We start from the raw sequence: 13409 nt of genomic DNA, 5'->3' as shown, positions 1-13409 counted from the left end.
AAATCTGGTAGGTTCTAAATTATGTCTATTTTTCTAAGTAACTTGAAAGACAGTGCCATCAAGTCTATTAACTGCAAATCCCAAGTTTTACCATGTTATTATCCTTCAGAAAAAAAAAAAGCAAAAGCAAAAGCAATACCAAGCAAACTTCTCTTTTTCTGGGGGTCCACCAGTATCCATGTCTTTCAGATCAATAGCTTCCCTTACTGGAAGAAATGTAACAGAAAAGAAAATTGTCAAGCAGCTGCCTCTTTTGACTGAGCAACTCAGTGAGCAGACCGTTAGGCATGCTTCCTTGAAGACATATATAGTTTTTATGCTGCAATTAGTTCTGCATGGACAGGTTCCACTTCTGTGTAGTGCTCTGCTGGAATTTCTGTTGCTTTCTAGGATTTTAGAGATAATGGTCTCAAACAAGGCCCATGAATCTGCTATCAGAGTTGTAATTGCAGAGTTGGGTCTTTTATTGCTCTTTCTTTCACCCTTTATGTCTACACGTACATAAACCTGCTCGAAACAGTTGTAAGCAAGGAAGCTTGTCTGCTGTGCTTTGGCAGTACAGCACAGAAATTACTACAAGAGGCAAACTGCAAAATTGGTTGGAATAATTTGGAAAACACTCAAGTTGCTAAGAGACAATAAAACCTGTGCTTTCGTGTCCATATAATTAGTTGTGTTTGAGATTGTTAGCTACAGATTTACTGGGACATTTTCCCATTAACTTTTTTGATTTTTTTTCTTGAAAGAAATATTTCATGTTTAAACAAACACAGGGATGAAAATTCCAAACATCTTTCAAGAAGTAATGATACACATTACGTAAGGACGTACCTTTCACCCCAATTCCATCTTCCTTTCTGCATCATACTTCATTGCAGAATAAATCCAAAGAAGAGTTGCAACAGTTTAAAGTGAAAAAAAAAAATCAAACTTATTACCATGTTTTTGAATTACTTCTAGGGTTACAGAAATGCCAGTGCTTACAGTAAGTTAGAAGAGTTCTTGTGCATTTGCAGTTTGTGTCCCCAGCCAATGACTCCAAAAATGTATTTTAACAGCCACAAACTACTGGAAAACAGGCAAGTCAGAATCATAATCTTTTCCACATGTGCATCTCCTACGTCAAAAGTGTATGGGAGGCAAATACATTACTATGGCAGCTCTCCATCATCAGAGGATCCTCCTTGGCTGAAATAATCTTACAGTGTCTGTTAAATGCTTTATGCCTTTAATGTACTGGAGATTTAAGACCAATGTGAGTCTGGAGATTTGGAACAGAAAAACCTTTCCAGATGGAGAAGGTTCTACAATTTATCAGCTTTTCTCAGGCAACAAATACTACCTTTTTTTTTAAAAACAAACAAACAAACAAACAAAATACAAGCAAGGGAAAAGAACAGCAAAAGGGAAGAAATAAAACCATTTTGTGTTTTGATTTTTTATTTGAATCATCATTTCACATTTTCATTTTGGGTATGTGATTTAAAGCTTCAGTTCAGTACAGGAGGTCATTAGGGAGAAAGGCTTTTCTCAGAGATGCTCAGAATGGTTTGATCATTGTTCAAATACTGATGAAATAAGAGTGTTTGCTTGCCCACAAGAGAATATTTTGGCATTCACCTTGCTCTTAAAAAAAAAAAAAGAAAAATAAAAAGAAAAACTTATTCCTGTGTTCCCTTTGAACACAGGAATAAGTGCAGCAAGGAGAGCAAACAATATGTTAGTTTGCATTACTAGAAGTACCTAATGTAGATGAGATACCTCTTTTAATTGTTTTGAATAGAATTATATCTGAAATTTTGATTTGAAACTTGCAATTTCTTTTAATTTCTTCCATGGGATGAGCCTACACTCTTCTAAGGAATGCATTACTGAAATGTATTTGTTTACATCGAATGCTGTTAAAAATTAAATTTGCAGGAGACAATCCTGTGGAAATCATACAAGTTTTAGCATATATGTGGGTACTCATGTGTCTGTAAAATCTTATATTTCTGTTTTGCACTGTGATTTGGTTGTGAATCGATGTGTATTAAAGATTATATGTTTTGCTGAATGCTTTGGACAAATGCTGAATTCAAATAATCTAATAGACCGAAGCTCAAGATATTGTTCTGTAGACAAAGAAAGAAATTCCACCATGTGTTCCTCTTTATTATTTAGTAGGGAGCTCCAAATTTCTTGAACTTAAAACATATTTGGAGTAATTTTAACAGATTTAAACAGTGTCGTGATTTGTGTCAGGAAAATCTAATGCCACAAACCTAAATTACATTTCAGGGAAAGTATATTAGTTAGCAGAAAAATAGAAAGGAACTAAGCCCCTCTGATATTACCAGTTATGAGTGAGTCGCCATATGGGCAAATTGTTTCTCATTTCCTTACTGCTTCAATAAAGCTTTGTTTTGTAACGTATTGTCAGATTCCATCACTGTTTGGACCACAGCACACTGCGTACAGCCTCTGTAGCTTTTATCAAGCTAGCTTTAGTTCAGGAGACAGTCACACTATAGAAGCAACAATCACAGTACAGACAGAGCAGCTGAACCTTCAAAAACATCACAAGCCTCCAAACAAATCACCGCACAACCTCAGGACCTTAAGCAAGTATTCTGTGGTTGCTGCAGTGTTACTGCTGTTTACAGCCTAACTGCTAGATTTGGGTTTACACAGGCAGCAGGTCAGTAAATATAGGTGTCTCTGTGTCTTGAATCACTCGTCTCTGACTATATTTTTGAAATAAAGAAATACTAAGAGTCTTGGAGCCAAACAGGGCCTGGCTGAAAACATACATATATATTAAAAGACTTTATTTTTCCCTGATGTACTTACAGTTTAAATGGAGGCAAATGGTGAGAGAGAGTAATCTTCAAATCTAAAACCCCCATATTCTCTTCGTAGGGAATGTTATCTTACCTTGCTACAGTAATACATGCACTTATGAGTAATCAGCTAGCAATGCATGTACAACTTCATCACTTTCTATTCATGTTTAGACCACTGCTACAGTTGCTGCTATGAGCTGATTATGATGGAATGGTAACGTAGACATGTCTGTGATAGCTTTACACTAAAAGCTGGCTAAGCACTCAAATAACAAATCTATAGTCACTTTAAAATCACTGAAACTAGAGTAGATAGTTTGACATTAACTTGGATACATTGACCCAATGCTTCAGATATGATGGCGTAGGCACGTCTTTTTATCCATAGTTCATGATCACAATCACTCATTGAAAATGAGCTAAAAGCCCTGGGAAGAAAAAGTTGAATGTTTCCAAATGAAATATGACCCTGTTACAAAGTTATGGATCAAAAGTGTTAGATTTAAAGGACTTTAAATATTTATTTCCAGAGAAAGTATGTACAGAAACAGTAGAAAAATATATGATACAAGTTATTAAAAAGGGGCTAGTAAGAATCATAGAATATATAAATATACTGCAAATCTTACCAATACAATGATATAAACTATCAAAAACATGATTTGAAATATTAATGTTTCTCTCCTATAGTGTTAAGAGATACAGATTGATGCTTTCTATTTCTTGTGACAAAAGAAACTATAGTGGCTGCAATGGTCAATTGTTAAAAGCACCACTCATCAGATTTGAATTCTAAGGTCCAGTTGCCCCAGAGGGATTCTGCAGCTTTGGGAGAGACATGAGGATGCAATGAGCAGGAGGAGCTGTTCAGGGGGGAGATGGTACCCAATGGAAGTAAAATGTGCTTGTAGGCTGTGGTAGCTGTTGTCCAGAAAGAGCAGTGACAGCTGTGCTGGATCTAAGTGAGAGAGAGAAATGAGCTTCAGTGTCTGCAAAAAGCCTAAGCTGTGGATAGTCTGACAGGCATTTTCAAGAGTGAGAGAAAGAGGAGGAGAAGTGAAATGAAATCTCAAATGTCTCTCTTCAAGGAAATTTTGATGTAGCAGTCAATGGGATTGAGGCAATCTCAGAAAGTCTGATGATGACACCAAGCTGTGTGATGCAGTCGACACACTCGGAGGCAAGGGATGCCATCCAGCAAGACCCTGACAGGCTGAAGAGGTGGGCCCATGAGAACCTCGTGAGGTTCAACAAGGCCAAGTGCAAGGTTCTGCACATGGGTTGGGGCAATCCCAAGCACAAACACAGGCTGGGTAGAGAATGGATTGAGATCAGCCCCAAGGAGAAGGACTTGGGGGTGTTGGTTGATGAGAAGCTCAACATCAGCTAGCAATGTGTCCTTGCAGCCCAAAGAGCTAACCACATCCTGGGCTGCACCAAAAGAAGCATGGCCAGCAGTTTCTGGGAGGTGATTCTCCCCCTCTACTCCACTCTCATGAGATCCCACCTGGAATACTGCATCCAGCTCTGAAGCCCCATAAGAAGGACGTTGATCTGGTGGAGTGAGTACAGAGGAGGGCCATGAAGATCATCAGGGGGCTGGAGCACTTCTCCTTTGAGGACAGGCTCAGAGAGATGAAGTTGTTCAGCGTGGAGAACAGAAGGCTCTGGGGAGACCTTATAGAAGCCTTCCAGTACATAAAGAGGGCTTAGAAGAAAGCTGGAGAGGTGCTTTTGACAAGGGCATGTAGTGATAGGACAAGGCATAATGCTTGTAAACTGATAGTAGTTAGATTTATATTAGATATAAGGAAAACAATATTCACTATGAAGGTGATGAGGCACTGGAACACATTGTCCAGAGAAGTTATGGATGCCCCATCCCTGAAAATGTTCAAGGCCAGTGTGGTTTGGGCTTTGAGCAACCTGGTCTAGTGGAAGGTATCCCTGTGCATGGAAGGGGATTGGAACCAGGTGATCTTTAAGGTCCCTTCCAATACAAACTCTTCTATGATTCCATGATTCTATGATTCTGTGTTTGTTTTCCTCACAATTGGATGTTGCCAGAAAGAAAGGGGCAGAAGGTAAAGGACAGAAAACTGGAAGTATTACTGGCATCACCCATTCCTGTATGGTGGAGGTGTATCAATGGAGAAATGCAGTCCTTTCAGTGGAGGAGTAGAATTTCAATGTGATTATAGAGCAGGCAAAATGTAGTTAATATCTATGCCAGATGGAGCTTCATCTGTTGCAGATTCATTTTAGAAATGGAGAAATTATTGGTAAATATGGGTTCTGTCTTTTTAAATTTAAGATCTTGGAAAATACTGACATCCAGTTTTGATGTTTAGCCTGGAGAAACAGTTATCTTGAGGGATAAAGGTTATAGGAATATTAATCTAAGCAGAGACATCAAGAGCTATTTGCATGTTAATCAAGTTAGCAACAGCAATGCCTCCAAATACAGTGTACATCAGCTAAAGTTCTCACATAAACAAGCATAAATTTCTATTTCATGAATGCTTGCGTGCAGAGCCATACAAAACTGAATCTTTTTGAAATATAATCCTGGGCTATGACACTGACAAATGAAAGACAGATGAGTTATTGAGTAAAAAATGGATCCTATCCTTAGATATGATTGTGTTTCTGGAAGCAGGAACACATTCCCAAAAACAGATCAAAGTGAAGCAGAGAAATTACTGAAATTAGCTTTTCTTGGCAATACAGTACGGTAACAGATATTAGTATGTTGACAGACACAGGCACCAGAAAAAGGGGAAAAAACCACAAAAGTCATTAAATGATGAATAGGGTTGGACTATTTGCTAGTTTTCATACAGTCCCAAGAGTCATATATCTACCACTGACCTCAGCTCAAAGGATCTGGGAGATACTGTGGAGCAGAGGAGGTTTAGTTTCGATATTAGGAAAAATTTCTTCACCAAACGAGTTATAAAGCATTGGAAGAGGCTGCCCAGGGAAGTGGTTGAGTCACCATCTTTGGAGGTATATAAAGATGTGTAGATATGGCACTTAGGGAGAGAATTTAATGATGGCCTTGGCAGTGTTAGGTTAATGATTGGACTTGATGACCTTAAGGGTCTTTTCCAACCTAAATGATTCCATGATTTTATGATTCTTATTTGCTTGGTGTAACACACATACTAATAGAACTGGAGCATACACATCCTCCACTGCAAATATTGTCATAAGTCTAGACCTACACTGTTAGATTTGTTGGGACTCTTGGGTCCTTGCTGTTGTCAACACTGTACAAATGTCCCCGTGTTCCCAGGTTCTCCTGGAAAGACAACGCAGTGCAGCCCTGGGGATGGTTTGCTCCTGTGATGCTACAGACAGTTGTTGTAGCAACAACTCATGCAGTGACATATGATCTGAGATTTATTCAATTGGTGTGACAGGTATATTGGATAGGTAGTGGTTCCTGTGTCAAAAACAGCAAATGTATGTCCAAATCAGAGCCCAGTCAGTTCAAACCGGAACAAGGTGGACCCAGGTGAACACTTACTGCAACCTGTTGACATGTCAGGTCAGCACCTGACAGCTTGGCCATTATGTGCAACAGCTTCTCCTTGGGCTATAGCTTCTACAAAGTGCTCAACATTACGTTTGGTGTCCTTACAGAGGAGGCTATTGTTTTAACTAGTCATTATTTTCATAATTAATTTGTCAGAATAAGTCACGTATATTCATTAGTTGCATAATCTCAAGTCAATCAGCAGTTTCTATTGCGGTTTTCATCATCTTGTGACCCCTGTCAAAAATGCTACAAAACAGAAAATATTACTTTTGTTATCCAGCTCATTCCAGATTAATCTGGGTAGTCTGTGATGCACAGAGGCAGGATAAAACCTACGTGGTGTGACAGGTATAGTGGGTAAATAGCAATTCCTCTTCTAAAAAGTGCTATCCGTAATGATGGTCTGGACATTGTATTTTTCTATTTGAAATATAAGATTTATATTACTTAGAATTTGCTATGACCTTTGAAATCCATATTTGTTTAATGGTTTTTCTCTCTCTCTCTTTGCACACGCATATGTATCCATATCTATGTCTATTCTTATATCAGTATTTATATAGAAGTATGTGGAAGGAGAGTTTCTTCACAGTGAAAACAATAGCTAAAACCAGACCTATAATCACATATTTTTAGACATGTTTTAAATATTATTATTTTCCTATGAATAATCTTGGGGACTATGATACTGTCAATAGTATGGGCCTTCTACATGGCTTCTCTGGTTTGAAAAACTGAACAAGATTAACTTTCTTCCTTCCACTAAGAACAATACCTAATTTCTTCATAAATGAAGTAAGGTACTAGGAGAAACTAGAATATGTACAAGTTCATGAGTTAGTGAACAAATATTTGCAGGTGTATTAAGGCTTCAGTAGGATAACAGAAATTCAGTGAAGATACAGACTTTACTAAGACATTTTTGGTTAGTTCAAAAGATTTTTTATTAGTTATTGATTGGTATTGGTGAGAACCTAGAAGGAATATGTAATGCATCAAAACATGCCTACTCTGTCTCACCATGATAAAATTTAATCCTTTAGAAAATATATTAATGTAACTTGGCTAAAGCATAATCAAGTGCAAATGTTCCCATACATTAAGAAAAAATAATGATACTCCATAAATTAATATTCAGAAACATTAAATATATATTTTAAAACAAATACAGTTAATAGTAACGAAAAAAAGGTTTTTATTGACTGTGATAAATAATTCATATTCCTATATATCTTTCTTCATTTCTTTTTAATTTCCTATTTCTCTCTGTACATAATAAAAAAAAAAACAGATTCTGTATCTTTTTGAAATATCCCAAACATGTTAAAAAGGGAGCCAAGAGAACTGATGACGCACATGTCTGTAGGGAAGTATATTAAGGGTCTGTTTTGAGGTACTGAGAGAAGTTGATATAGATGCCTTAGGGAAAAATGTATGAAGAATACAAATCTGAATGCTGCTAGTTTTCAGATTTAGGATGCTTTTATTAAAGAAAAAAAAACCAAACAAAAACAAAAAAAACCCTATAAACTAATTTTTTCCCTTACAAGGAAAAAGGAATTCAGATACCACTGAGACTGAGCCAGACTGGGGCATAAACAGAGGAGCCAAGTATATTGCCAAGTCTAGGCCATATGCCAAATTTTACTTCTTTACATATTCACCAAAAAGTAGAAAACATCTCTTCTTAAGCATTTCTTAATTCTCAATGCTTCATCTAAAATTACTTGTCAATATCTGCCATGGTGTACCTTAGGTCTTGGGTATGAGCCAATGAAACTGGACATTTTCATATGTTCCCAGCCTATATCAAGACAATGTTGTCAAAAGACACATCCGTGTATAAAAAGGAAATGTCTTCAATGTCCTCCTAAACAAGAAACTGGAAAGCTAAGTAGGTAACTAGGAAAGATGAAATGTATGTGAAACACTTTTGTGTATAGTGACATAGATACCAGCTGATGTAAGGTTGTGTTGTGATGTTTAGTATCCTCATTCCAGAAGTTTCCCAATTGGTTATAGAAATTTACCACTTACATTCACCCCCTGTCCTAACACAGCTGGATCAATGGTGCTAAACCAAACTTTCTGAACCTTTTGAAGATTTGCAAGTGGGTAACTCCCCTCCAGCGATCGGTTACTTCAAGCCATTCTGTTTTCTTCTGTGAGGTTTTTTTTTTTCTGAGAGTTTTTTTCTTTTTTTTTCAGAAGAGCTTTTATGTGAATGAAGATAACATCTTTCAAGAAGCATATGTGCTACAACTGCCCATTTCTTCACATTAGAGAAAGGAAATTAAAAAGGCTTATATTAAAAGACACACAACACACACATAAAAGTGCTTACTCATACCTTTAAATTTTCTACCTGGAATAAGATACACAGTTAAGGTCTATAAAAGTACTATGTGTGTTTTATGTGAATTAGGCTACAACAGATATATTGAAAGAGAGAAAAGCTTCACAGATGCGACATGATTTTCCCCTTTGCTCATTCCAGTTTCTAATTTCTGATCTTAATATTCTAACTCCCATTTTTCAGTTCAATGGGCTGCTTTTAATCTCTGTGTTTTATGAAAACTTCTGAGAGTTAATTCATATTTTCAGCATTTGGAAAGCCTTGAAAACAATAAAATATTTTAGCTAATACATATTTAGCCCATATGTATTTGCTGGTCTCATAGCAGTAGCATCCAATGCATAAGTTAAAAGGAGTGGAAATCTTTGACAGAGAAACCAGTAGTAAAAAAACCCAAAACAAAACAAAAAAAAACCCCACCCCACACTATTTTCTTCTTGTTTCTACATTCTTAGACTTTGAAATGTGGTACTTATGAATAAGCTTGAAAACATTGTTTGAGAATGGAGAGTTAATCCAAAACTGTTCAGGCATTACATAGGTCTCCAACCTTGTTAATATTTCTACATGTGCAATATTGCAAGGCTGGAGCCTAAATATATTGCAGAAGCTCTGCAAAAGTTCCCAGAAATATAGGTATACTACAGAAGGCGTAAAAGTTAAAATCTGCACTGTAGCAAGTCTGTTAGCTGGTGTATATAAAAACTTTAAGATTTCAGAACACAAAGAAATTCTGAATGAAACCTCATATGCTTGGTTTTTATGACAGAAAAGAAGTTGTGAAATCTTTGCAAACTGAAGTGGAAAATTGGTGCGCGTCCTGTTTCATTTTTATTGTACTATACTACTATGTAGTGGTTTATTGAGAATAAGAAAATACAATGCTTCAAGCAAAGTCAAAATAGTCCACTCTATTCTGCAGAGCCTGATCGATTCCTGTTGAACCTCTTTAGGTGGGCTGACAGTGATCACAGTCAGTCTTCAGGGGAACTTAAGTTTCTCTTCTTTTTGGTATTACAATATTTGGATGAGAAAGAAGAGGTCAATGGCTGATTAAATTGTTTGTGTATGAGTTTTACAAGTCAGTGCTAGCCATACCTTTGAGTGTGAACTGCCACAGCAAAGAAAATGGTTTTTGAGCCCACACCTGCGAGGGGCAGTGTTTCTCTGCATTTGGATGTACGCTACCCCAGCACAGGCTCCACTGTTGAAGAGCCAGCTGCTTGACGGTAAGACGCAACCCATCTAGCTCAGCCTTTCACCACTTCATAAGTTCTTTTGAGCCTTATGAGCATTAAAGCAGGCCTCATACTGATAACAAAGGTTAAGGCAATCATCTTTTTCCCTTTGCAGATAAGGACTTGAAAACTGCCTTTGCAGTCTCTCTCTTCTGTGCCACACAGAAAGATTTCTGCAGTATGTGGTTTCTCTTGGTTTAAACAGTGTTTATCAAATGGAAACACATGTATACAGTAGGTAAGTAAACATTTGCTGCACTTTGAAGAAGAGCTTGCTTGCCTTTTGTTTTGATGCTGGTATTCCTTAAGAGAAGTACTTTTAAAATATACATAGGAATATAAACGTGATAAAGGAACTTAATCATTTCAGCTCCCATTGAACCGTGAAACAAATGAATGCTTAATCATACTGCTTCACTCATAGTCCCTACTGAGAGAAGGATGCATTTTGACAGTGCTGTATTATTCCTAATTACTTTTTACATATACTGAGATTGTAAAATCCCTTTGGGAACAGTAGATCTCCAAAGAAGAGTGAACTTGATTCCAGCTGACTTTGGCACATTTAACTTAAACTTTGCAAACCACTCATGTTTAACAAAAGATTTTGTTGTTGTTGTTGTTGTTGTTTTTTAATATGATGTGTATGACTATTCAAGAGCTTTTCCCACAATTTATGAAAACATTTTTGATATTAAGCCTTTGTTCTTCTCTGACTTTCCTTCCAGCACATTTTTCTTTTCTTTCTTCCCCTGTTGAACTATGGGTTGTTTTTAGAATTTCATCACAAGCACTAACTACCTAGCTCCAGTTAAAATATCAGGAGTAAACCTAGTAAAAACAAGAACAAGTAATTTTACCTGTGTTAATCTTAAATATAAGGGACCAGATCCTCAGATCTCATTTTTTTTCAACTAAGCTCCACTGAAATGAACTACCGTGTTTTCAATTATTACGATATGTATGACTTAACAATGAGTGTTAATCACCGTTCCATTATTCACCTCAAAGAGTGATTGAATACTATTTTGTAAATGTTGCAAAGTTAACAGTGTCTACTGTTTTTGGACACTTCATCTCTAATCCAACTTTGTCCAAACCTTAGTCTTCCTTACAAGCTTTGGAAAATCCTATCCTGTACGGTTAGAGAGAAAATCAAGAGTGGTTTGAAGGAAGAAAGATTGGATATTTGATTATACCAATTTTGTCCCAACAGGTAAAATTTATCCTAATTTAAGATGGTGGATTTTTTTTCCAGCATGTCAATTTTAGTACATTTTTTCTTTAATAACCTTAAGATCCACATGAAGGGAGAAAAGGAATCCAAGGAACCTTAACTAACACTCTGCTTAAGAAGGACCGCAGAAAATTAGTATTCCTTTTGCAGAATTTATTTATACATTGTATTAAAGTGAAAAATTGAAAGGATTATCTAATTTTCTCTGGTACACTTTAGAAGTCAGCCAATAGTCACATCTACTTAGTACCACTTTTTCAGCTCCTTAGTCAGTTTTAATTTAGTCAAAGGTACCATTGGGTTAGCATTTACTTCAGTTAAGACTGCAGGTGGGGATATCTGACTGAATGCAGCTGAACTGCACAGGACTTCACAGCTTTTTCCACTTATGTCAAACTACATAGCTGATGACAAGTCTACTCATATGTTACTCTGATTCTGAAGTACAATAAAACCAAACACTGAACCTAAATAAGAGCTGATACAGTGAACAAAATCCTCTTCTGTGAATGTAGCCACACTCACAAAAAAAAATAGGAGAAGAAAATTTAACTTTTTTATTTTAATTACTATTCAGAAAATTTATTTAAACTACATCAATTAAATAACTCTTTTTTTTCCATTATAATCTCAAACTCCAAAGAAAGGAGGTGGCTCTACGCTATTTCTATAGCGTAAAGATTCTTAAACACAGATAAAGCCTATGTGGAAACCAATAAAGTATCTTACCTTTTTTTTTTGTTACTTTGTACATACATGCATACAAGATTTACAAACCATTCTCTTAATTTATTTGCCGAGATGGTTTTGGTAGCAGCAGAGTGAGTCAGGCAGGAAATAATCTTTAGGAATCCATTTTCAATACAAAGGTCTAATATAATAGCACATATCGCTTTAGGTATATATTGTCAGCTTTGTGAAACAGACATTGGAATAAAAACATAAAGTATTTCATTATCTCACCATGTACATTTGAGATGTATATTTCTATTTTGGATCATTTCTATTCTGAGGTTTTCTTTGATTATTTACCTTCCTTGATTTTCTACAGCCTAGCGTTCCCAGTGATTTGAGTCTAAGTCAAACGAATCTTCAAGCCAATATTCCATATTGCCTGAAAGATTAAGACAAATATTGTTTAGATTGTGAAAGAGCCATTTATTTCTTCCTGACCTAATAGCACCAGCTTTTTCAATGGCAATACTTTTCCATATTTGCCATGCTGCTCCCTCTGCTTCTTCTTTGTGTTTTAGGGTGTTCAGTGTCACAGAACTTGCAATAAACAGCTGAAACCTGTGAAAGGTTTGGGTTTTTGATTTTTTTTTTTTTTTCTGTGAGGGTGGTCAAACACTGGAACAGGTCACTCAGATGCATTATGGAGTCTTCATTCTTGGAAATACTAAAAACTTAAATGGACATGGCCTTGAGCAGCCTGCTCTAGCTGACCCTGGTCTCAGCAGGTGGTGGTACAAGAGAATCTGCAGAGGTGCCTTCCAGCCTCAGCCATCCCCCAATTCTGTGATTCTGTAGGTGAACCAGGTAATTATAGGCCATCCATCCTGCACACCAGCTCTAGCCAAAATAATTGGAATACTGATAGAGGATTCAAGAGAGTGTTAAAAGATGAGAACATAATTGGTGACAGTGTAGCTTTCTGCCAGCAATCAAGTGGCAGAGACATAGAATAGATATCAACTGAAAGGCATCACTATAAAAAAATTAGTTGGAGACCTCTACGTATAAACCTGAGAAAATTAAAACAATTTTCCTTGTACTAAATGAACTGAGCTTATATGACTCAAAAGTATTAATTGAAAGGTTATAAAAGAATATTTTCAGTAAAAAGGTAGAAGATAACTCTGGAAAGGTATAAGACAGAGTGATATCTGATTCCCAGAGTATAACCACATCTATAACAATGTACAGTCTTTTCCAGTGGGAATGCAATGGTGAGACTGGCTAGGTCTTTCCCCCCTCGCACAGAAGCATCCATTCACTATTTGCAAATTTTATGGTTTATTGAGCAAGGAGGCATAGTATTTACTAAGCTAGCCTGTTGTTCTGACTTGTTGCCAGCTTCTCATTTCCCTAACTTCCCTGAGGGCACCAGCAGCTATGTCCCACCCCACTGCTTATGTCAGTAACTCATCCTACTGCTGTCCCTTGCACTGTGTCATCTCACAGTACTTTTTTTTTTACTTCAGCTTAA

Source organism: Chlamydotis macqueenii, chromosome 1, assembly GCF_036417535.1.
Source record: "Chlamydotis macqueenii isolate bChlMac1 chromosome 1, bChlMac1.mat, whole genome shotgun sequence".
NCBI lineage: Eukaryota > Metazoa > Chordata > Aves > Otidiformes > Otididae > Chlamydotis > Chlamydotis macqueenii.
Note: the sequence above shows the minus strand (reverse complement) of the source record.